Consider the following 10,161-nt stretch of genomic DNA (forward strand, 5'->3'; position numbering starts at 1 on the left):
ACTCACAGCAACCCTATGTACAACAGAATGAAACACTGCCCAGTCCTGGGCCAGCCTCACAATGTTTGCTATACCTGAGCCCATCGTTGCAGCCACTGTGTCAATCCATCTCATTGAGGCCCTTCCACTTTTTTGCTGAACCTCCACTTTGCCAAGCATATCATTCTTCAGAGAATGGTCCCTTCTGACAACATGACCAAAGTAGGTGAGACGAAGTCTGGCCATTGTCACTTGTTATATATGTATGTGTGTGAGACACACACACACACACACACACACACACACAGAAATGGCTCCTTTTCCCAATAGAAGATGGTCAAGACAAGCCACCATAGGAATTCTTTTCTCTAATTCTATTGCGATAAAGTCACCTTTGGTTGTCTCAGTTAATAACTATGCCTTATGTTTTTATAGTATTTTGTAGTTTTCAGAGTGGGGTCTTGGTCTTTATTTCATGAGAACACCAAACCGAGTTTGTGAAATAGAAATGAGTGGAAAGAAACTGAAGCTGGGAGAGGTTAAATCTTATAGGAGATCACACAACTAACACATGATAGAAGTGGGGTTGTCAGTGCAGTTTACAGTCCTCTTTTTTTTTTCAGTCAGATGGCTATCTCACTATAAATACTTCATTCGAGTAAATTATAATAAATATATCTGTATAATACTGTATGATACTCTCTACTTTACAGAGTTCTTTCACGTGCTGTATTTAACGCTTAGAACAAACTTTGTGGTAGCTATCATTACTATTAGAAGCTCTGGTGGAATAGTGCCTAAGGCATTTGACTGCTAACCAGAAGGCTGGTGGTTCAAACCCACCAGCCACTCCTCAGAAGGAAGGTTGGGGAATATACTTCCATAGTGATACTGCCTCAGAAACCCAAGGAAGGGTCACTATGAGTCAGGTTTGACTCGACAGCAGTGAGTTATCATTACCATTGTTACCCCCAATTTGCAGATGAGGAAATCAAGGTCCAGAGATATATGTGACCTTGGCCTAGGCTCTGGCAGACCCAGGATTGAACACAAACATCTCCTGACAGATAAGTGGTGGCTGCATATGACATTATATCCTTTGACTCCTTGTCTTGTTTGCTTTCCATTATGCATGCTGCCCAAATAACCCTCCAATCCCCAAATTGTTTATGTTTCAATTTAAGGACTTGTGTTTTCCTCTTTTGGGGAAAGTACCTTCCTGACTGTGTCTTTCTTAATAAGACATTAATTTAGCTTACATTTTTCTGAGCTAGCATCTCTGAGTGACTGACTGAGAGTTGGCTCAGAAGAGCAGAGCTAATCCTCATTTAGGCATTATTTCTGCCTTCTTGAAGATATTTCTCCTTCTGTGTAGCATGGGGTCAAAGCCTGGCTTTGAGCAGAGAATAGTATTTTTCATTTTATTTTTATTTGATTTGTTGTGCTATTTATTCAAGATCTATGCTTTTTCTGCCTCACATAGGATACTGATTTTATTCTTTTTTATAATTGTACTCTTTAATAACATTGTCTTTTTAATTCCAAGAACCAAAGTAAGCTCTTTTGATGTGAATGGCTGAAGTTAGATTTTGGCCCTTCTGTGAGTAGGTACTGTTTTTAATACTATTTTATAAATAAGTACACACTCAAGGCCCAGGAAGTGACTGACCTGGAAATAGACCCTTGATATGTCTATTCTGAAGATCCACATCCTTCACCACATTACACTGCCTGTCTTGGGCCACTTGAGAACTGTTGTTAGTTGCTTTCTGCCAGCCACTGACTCATGGCAACCCCACACTCAATGGAAAAAAATGCTGCAGGTCTTGTATCATCCTCATGTTAGGTTGCATATCAGCCCATTGTGATCCATAGGGTTGTCATTGGCTGATTGTCAGAAGTAGATCACCAAACTTTTCTTTCTAGTCTTAGTCTAAAAGCTCTATTGAAACCTGTTCAGCAGCATAACAACATGCATGCCTCCACTGACACATGGGCAGTAGCTATATATGACATGAGTTCACTGGGAAGTTAAACCCAGGCCTTCTGCATGGAAGGGGAGAATTCTTCCAATGAATCACTACTGTCACCTGTGATTCTGCTTAGAGTCATTTACTAATGACTTCTACTGAAACAAATTTGAGATTTTGACCAGCCTAGAAGCTCTAAAGATGGAGGGCTACCAGAACGTTCGATTCCTGTGGGGAAATCCTGTAGTGTTGGGGATACATTGCATTTGGATCCTTGGAACTATATGACAGTTGGCTAGCATTGAGTCTTTTTACAATAATGATGTTGTTGTTATGTGCCGTCGAGTCAGACCCGACTTATAGCGACCCCTTCTTGGGTTTCCAAGGCAGTATCACTACGGAAGTAGATAGCCCCATCTTCCTTCCGGGGAGTGGCTGGTGGGTTTGAACCACCAGCCTTCTGGTTAGCAGTCAAGTGCCTTAGCCACTATGCTTCCAGAGACTCTTTAAATATTATCTAAATACTATAAATTCTTATGCAAACATTTGAATTCTTCCATGCAACTAGAAGCTAATATACAGCACAATTCCAGTACAACAGATTGATAAGGGATAGCTTTGTATATTGATCTCCTTAATATACGAATTATTACTGCCTTTGCTTAAAAATTATAGAGAAAGTAAATTATTCCTGAAAGTAGGAAAAACTAGAATTGATTTTTATGGGTAAGCAGAAGTACATAACCCACAAATTAAGCCCATTGCCATGGAGTCAACCCTGACTTCTAGAACTGCCCCATAGAGTTTTCAAGGATATAAATCTTTACAGAGGCAGACTCCTTCATCTTTCTCCTGTGGTATGGTTTGAACAGTCAGCCTTTTGTGTGGTAGCCAAATGCTTTAACTATTATGCCACCAGAGCTCCTTGAAGTACATAAAGGTCAAAGATAATGTAATGAAATATTTAAATTTGGACCATACAAAAAATATTGCTGTAGATACTTGGCTAACATTTTTATCTTTATTTTTGAACTCTAAGGTAAGAACTCATCATAGACTCACACCCTTCCCTCATCACCAAAACTACTTCTCACTACATATAAGATGATTATTATAAGTCTGAGAATAAAAATTCAGACAAAAATTGAAGCAGAATATGTAATAATTGAAAAATATAAAAGATTGATTTGATAATGGGGTATATATTTAATGTGTCTTTAATCTGGTTTTTTAGTAAACTGATTTTCAAGAGAATAAAGGGCCAAAAAAGAATGATAACCATTATTTTTAAAAAATCAATTTAAGTATTTAGAGGAATATTGTTTCTTACAACTTTATCACAGCAACACCCATTATGTCTGCTCCCTTTCTTATGTCTTTAGCTTGTACTTCATACCTTCAATACATTTGGACATTCATGAGTGTCTCTATCCTGGTAAAATAAGAAGCCTGCACTTGCTACTTCCCTTTTCTCTCCACCTATCCATTTAGTCTTATATTAAAGCTGCTTTCTTGAATATTAGATGGGAATTCCTAAATTCTCTTAACCCTTAGCACTCTTGAGTTTTCTAAAACAAAGAATTTGACAGCTGACTTTCCCTCTTTGTTCTCTCTATTTTTGCTTATGTGGTAGTGTATTGCTCTACAACCTCAGTGTCTAATGGTTATTCTTCTTCTAACTTCTCTAAAGTTAGTGGCATCAGAGATAGTTCCTGATTGTCCATCATCTACACACACCAGTACCTTAGTATTCAATTATCTAGCTGCCTTCCAAAGCTACATTTCACTGTTCTCCTAACCCACATAAACCCAGACCTCCAGCCAAACTAAGCACTTATAAGTAGATAGAAAATAAAAATACATCAAAACATAACTTGAAGGAACATTACAAAGAAAATCACCCAAGAGTTTCTTTAAAGTGAGAATTTTGCTCATTTAAAATGTACTTCCCTTTGAATTTTTTATTTGCTCATATTTGGCTTTCTCTATAAACCTATTACCTATAAAACAAGGAGAATACTTACCTGTTTTTCCAAGATTTGAGCATTATTTCAATGTGAACAGATTGTTTATTGTTAAAGTGATTTTGTAAGTGCCTTTCCCACTAAAAGTATGAACTAAGTAGTTTTGAAATAAGAGTAAAGAATCTTTGAGTTTGCAGAAGAAATAACTTCTCCAAATTCCCTTTCTGCGATGGCTGCAGTGAACATGGCTGAGGAAGAAGACAAATTTGCATAGGATGGAGTGAGGATGACAAGGAAAGCTTAGTTGTTAGTTGTTGTTAGGTGCCATCCGGGCAGTTCTGACTCATAGTGACACTATTTACAAGTGACCAAAACACTGTCGGGTCCTGCTCCAACCTTCCAATACTTACTGTACCTGAGCCCATTGTTGCAGCCACTGTGGCAATCCATCTAGCTGATGGTCTTCTCCTTTTTTTCTGACCCTCTACTTCACCAAACATGATAGCCTTCTCTAGGGAATAGTCCCTTCTGAAAACATGATCAAAGCAGATGAGATGAAGTCTGGCCATTCTTGCTTCCAAGGAGCATTCCAGCTGCACTTCTTCCAGGATAGATTTGTTCATTCTTCTGGCAGTCCATGGTACTTTCAGTATCTTTGCCAACACCAATACTCAAAAACATCAACTTTTCTTTTGTCTTCCTTATTCATTGTCCAGCTTTCACATGCATATGAGGTGACTGAAGCACCATGGCTTGGGTTAGGTGTACCCTAGTCTTCAAAGAGACATCTTTGCTCTTCAGCATGTGAAAGATGTCTTTTGCAGCAGATTTGCCCAGTGCAATACATTGTCTGATCTCTTGGCTGCTGCTTCCATTGGTGCCGATTGTGGAACCAAGTAGTATAAAATCTTTACAACTTCAATCTTTTCTCCATTTATTGTGATGCTGCTTATTAGTCCAGTTGTGAGAATTTTTGTTTATGTTGAGATGTAATTCATATTGCAAACTGCAGTGTTTATCTTCATCAGTAAGTGTTTCAAGTCATCTTCACTTTCAGCAAGCAAAGTTGTGTCATCTGCATGTCTCAGGTTTTTAATGAGTCTTCCTGCAATCCTGATGCCACATTCTTCTTCATATAGTCCAGCTTCTCAAATTATTTGCTTAGCATACAGATTGAACAAATATGGTGAAAGGATACAACCCTGACACACTCCCTTCCTGATTTTAAACCATGCAGTATCCCCTTGTTCTGTTCAAATGACAGCCTCCTGGTCTATGTAAAGGTTCCTCATGAGGACAATTAAGTGTTTTGAAATTTCCATGCTTCTCAATATTATCCATAATTTGTTATGATCCACACAATCATATGCTTTTGCATACTCAATAAAATACAAGTAAACATCTTTCTGGTAATCCCTGCTTTCAGCCAAGATCCATCTGACATCAGCAATGATATCCCTTGTTCCATGTCCTCTTGTAAATTCAGCTTGCATTTTTCAAAATTCCCTGTCAGTACACCGCTGCAATCATTTTTCAGTTATCTTCAATAAGATTTTACTTAATATTTATTGTGATATTAATGCTATTGTTCTATAATTTCCATATTCTGTGGGATCACCTTTCTTTGGAAGGGTACAAATATGGATCTCTTCTAATCAGTTGGTCAGGTAGCTGTCTTCCACATTTTTTGGCATAGATAAGTGAGTACCTCCAGTGCAGCAACCGTTTGTTAGAACATCTCAATGAGTATCCCATCAGTTCCTGGAGTCTTGTTTTTTGCCACTTCCTTCAGTGCAGCTTTGACTTCTTCCTTCAGTACCATTGGTTCTTGATCACATGTCACCTTCTGAAATGGATGAATGTGAAGAACACATTCTTTTTGGTATTGTGACTCTGCGTATTCCTTCCATCTTCTTTTGATGTTTCCTGCATCATTTAGTATTTTGCCCATAGAACCTTTCAATATTGCAACTCAAGGCTTGAATTTTTTTCTTCAGTTCTTTCAACTCAAGAAATGCTGAATGTGTTCTTCCTTTTTGGTTTTCTAACTCCAGCTTTTTGCATATTTCACTATAATAATTGACTTTGTCTTCTCTAGATGCTCTTTGAAATATTCTGTTCAGCTCTTTTACCTTCTCATTTCTTCCATTTGCTTTAGCTATTCTCTGTTCAAAAGCAAGTTTCAGAGTCTCTTCTGACATTCATTGTGGTCTTTTCTTCCTTTCTTGTCTTTTCAATGACCTCTTGCTTTCTTTATGGATTATGTTCTTGATATCATCCCACAATTTTTCTGGTTTTCAGTCATTGGTGTTCAATGCATCAAATCTGTTCTTTAGATGATCTCTAAATTCAGCTGGGATATAATCAAGGTCATATTTTGGCTCTCTTGGACATCTTTTAATTGCCTTCAGCTTCAACTTGAGCTTGTATATGAGCAATTGATGGTCTATTCCACAATCAGCTCCTGGCCTTGTTTTGGCTGAAGATATTGAGCTTCTCTATCACTTATTTCCACAGATGTAGTTGATCTGATTCCTGTGTACTCCATCTGGTGAATTGCACATGTATAGCCATTGTTTATGTTGGTCAAAAAAGGTATTTGCAATGAATAAGTTGTGAGTCTTGCACAATTCTACCATGCAGTCTCCAGTGTCATTTCTATCACCAAGGCCATATTTTCCAGCTATTGGTGATTCTTCTGTGTTTTCAACTTTTGCATTCCAACCGCCAGTGATAATCGATACATCTTGATTGCCTATGTGGTCAACTTAAGACTGCAGAATTGGTAAAAATCTTCACTTTCCTCATCTTTGGCTTTGGTGGTTGGTGCATAAATTTGAATAGTTGTATTGACTGGTCTTCCTTGTAGGCATATGGATATTATCCAATCACTGACAGCATTGTACTTCAGGATAGATCTTGAAACATTCTTTGTGACAATGAATGCCATGCCATTCCTCTTCAATTTGTCCTTCCTAGAATAGTAGATCATATAAATGTCTTATTTGAAATGGTCAAAACCAGTCCATTTCAGCTCATTAACACCTTGGATTTCAATCTTTATGTGTTCCATTTCATGTTTTACAACTTCCGATTTTCCTAGATTCATACTTCATACATTCCATGTTCTGGTTATTAATGGATGTTTGCAGCTATTTCTTCCTATTTTGAGTCATGACACATCAGCAAATGGAGGTTCCAAAAGGTTTACTTCATCCATGTCATTAAGGTAGACTCTACTTTGAGGTGGCAACACTTCCCCAGTCATATTTTTGAGTGCCTTCCAACCTGAGGGGCTTGTCTTCCAGCACTACATCAGACAATATTTCAGGGTTATCCATCAAGCCTTCCAGTAATATATCAGACAATGTTTCATTAAAGAACTTTAATGAAACCTCCTGGTTTTGTTTTTATTCTCTTGGAGGAATAGAAATGTATAAGTATTTTCAAGAGAAGCCATACTGTTTTGTCAAGGAACAATAATTTTCAGTCATCTTCCTGTTGAGGAAATAATTTTTCCATTCCCTTAGCCTCACAATCTTTTCTGACTCTAGTTGAAATCTGGTCCCTTTATGCTGTTGTACTGGGTAGTTACTTTCAACAACTCTTGATTACAGGTATGCTGTTGTTGTTGTTATTTGCCATCGAGTCGGCCCCGACTCATAGCAATCCCTCCTTGGGTTTTCGTGGCAGTATCACTACGGAAGAAGGAATGCCCAACCTTCCTTCTGAGGAGTGGCTGGTGGGTTTGAACTGCCAGCCTTCTGGTTAGCAGTCAAGTGCCTTAGGCACTATGCTACCAGAGCTCCTGATTACAGGTATAGGCATTCTACATTGTTGTGGAATGTAGTAATATGCATTTTAACAACTGTTTCAAAAATTTTTATGCACTAAAACCTGGTAATTACCAATCTAGGGGAAAAACCATGGGGGTTATAGATCCTCAGTTGTTTACAATATTTAACTGATAAGGAAATGCAGGTTGTGACAAACAATAATACTTAATCATGGAGTAATTTTTACTTTTATCTGTTTGTCTCTTCTCACTAGGCACCCCTAATAGTTCCATCAATGTCTCAGTGCCAAATGAACACCCTTAAAAGAAGTTCTGAGATTTGTTAGTGTGTTGACCTCAGTATCGTGTGATATTCAAAAGGCATTTAGGATATTCTCTTTGCTGACTTCAGATGAAAGTAGATCTATGGCTAAATAGAAGGAATACATACTTAGGTGTTATCTACTTCTACAGTTTATCCAATCACTTTGTTTTTCCATTTGTTCATCCTAAGGAATTCAGGTTTGTAGATGTAATATTACAAAAATAAATAAACGAACCTGTGGGCTTGGCTATCTACAACACTTGTTTAGTTATTTGAGAGGAAATTTTATTTTACTGTTTTTCTTTCTGAATACATCTAAATGATGTACAATATTTGACTTATTGTTTCCCTAAATTATTTATTACAAAGTAAAAATAAATGCGCTGCAAAGTTTTAATACTGCTTGATCTTAGAGGTAATCTTTAATATTAAAGATGTAGTTCGTATTGTTAGTAATCGCATACTTAACTGAAGTTTTCTGTATGTCTCCTTATGTACTTTTCCTTTTTAAATTTAAGTAACAGCTTAAAAAAATTATTCTTCTAGGAAGCTAGCCTGAGTGAAATAGAGGGTTACTTGTTTGTTTGTTTGTTTTTCTTAAGCAGCTTCCTATAGAATTTTACCCATTTAAAGTGTACAATTTGATGGCTATTAATGCATACACAGAATTGTGCAAATATTATTACATTCAATTCTAGAACATTTTCATTACCTCAAAAAAGCCTTAGCCTTCACGGCTCAATCCTCCTTTGCTACCCAGCCCTGAACCAAACCGAAACAAAACATCAAGATGATTCCAACCCACAGTGGCCCCATGTGTTGCAGAATAGAACTGTATGCCCTAGAGTTTTCCAGGTTGTGACCTTTTGTAATTAGGTTGCCAGGTTTTTTGTTTGTTTGTTTGTTTGTTTGTTTGTTTGTTTTTTATGCACTTTTGTATGGGTTAGGATCACCAACTTTTTTATTAGAAGCCTGGTTAATAGTCCAGCACTTAGCTGCTTGCACTACACAGGAACACGTCCCCAGCTCTAGGTAACTATGAATCTACTTGTAGTCTCTATGGATTTTCCTATTGTATACATTTCATATAAATGAAATTGTATAATATGTGGTCCTTTGTGATTGGTATCTTTCATTTACCATTATGTTTACAAGGTTTATTCATCTTGTAGCATATATACTTATACTTCAATTTTTTATTGGCAAATAAGATGGATATACCACATTTTGTTTATTCATTTATCAGTTGATACGTATTTGGGTTGTTTACACTTTTTTACTATTGTGTGCAGTTTTTGTGTGGGTACATGTTTTCAATTCTCTTGGAAATATACTTAGGAGTGGAATTGCTGGAGCATCTTTTCATGTGCTCATTGACCATTTGTGTAGATTCTTTGGAGAAATCACTGTTTAGCTCTTTTGCCCATTTCTAACTGGGTTCTTTGTCTTTTATTGTTGAATTATAAGAGTTCTTTATATATTTTAGTTAAGACCCTTATCAGATACACAAAAATTTCCTCCCACTCTCTGAGTGTCTTTTCACTTTCCTGATAATGCCATTTGAAACACTAAAGTTTAATATTGAGGATGTCCAGCTCATATAATTTTTGTTTGGTGGCTGTGCTTCCATGTCATAGCAAAGAAACCATTGCTGAATGCTAGCTATTTTCTTCTAAGAGTTTTATTGTTTTAGTTCTTACATTTAAATCTGTGGTACATTTTAAGTTAATTTTTGTACATAGTATAACAATAGGGTCCAAATTCTTTTTTTCCCCATCATGGGTATAATATAGTGATTTTTATCAAAAGTCTGTTTAGATTAAAACAACTCTTTTATAGGGAAAAATGCTGTCATGCTAGACTTTTCTGTGCAGCTATGGGAGCTACAATATTCTCTTTGATTTTAGAAATCAAATAAGAAAAGAGGAAGATAAGTTTAAATTGGTGATTTAAAAATAATTAAAATTAGATAATAACAGCCAAAAAAAATTATTTATGTGATAGACACTTTTCTAAGCATTTTAATATGCTTAATTCTTATAGGGTTACAGGTGAGGTGAGACAACTCAGGGACGCCCAAAGTATCAGGCGGGAAGAGCAGGAGAAAGGGAATTAAAAGCCAGGAAGCCAGAGAGAAGAGCAATCACC

The sequence above is a fragment of the Orycteropus afer genome, unplaced genomic scaffold, assembly GCF_000298275.1.
Source record: "Orycteropus afer afer isolate SDZICR_OR568_19922 unplaced genomic scaffold, OryAfe1.0 scaffold00100, whole genome shotgun sequence".
Lineage (NCBI taxonomy): Eukaryota > Metazoa > Chordata > Mammalia > Tubulidentata > Orycteropodidae > Orycteropus > Orycteropus afer.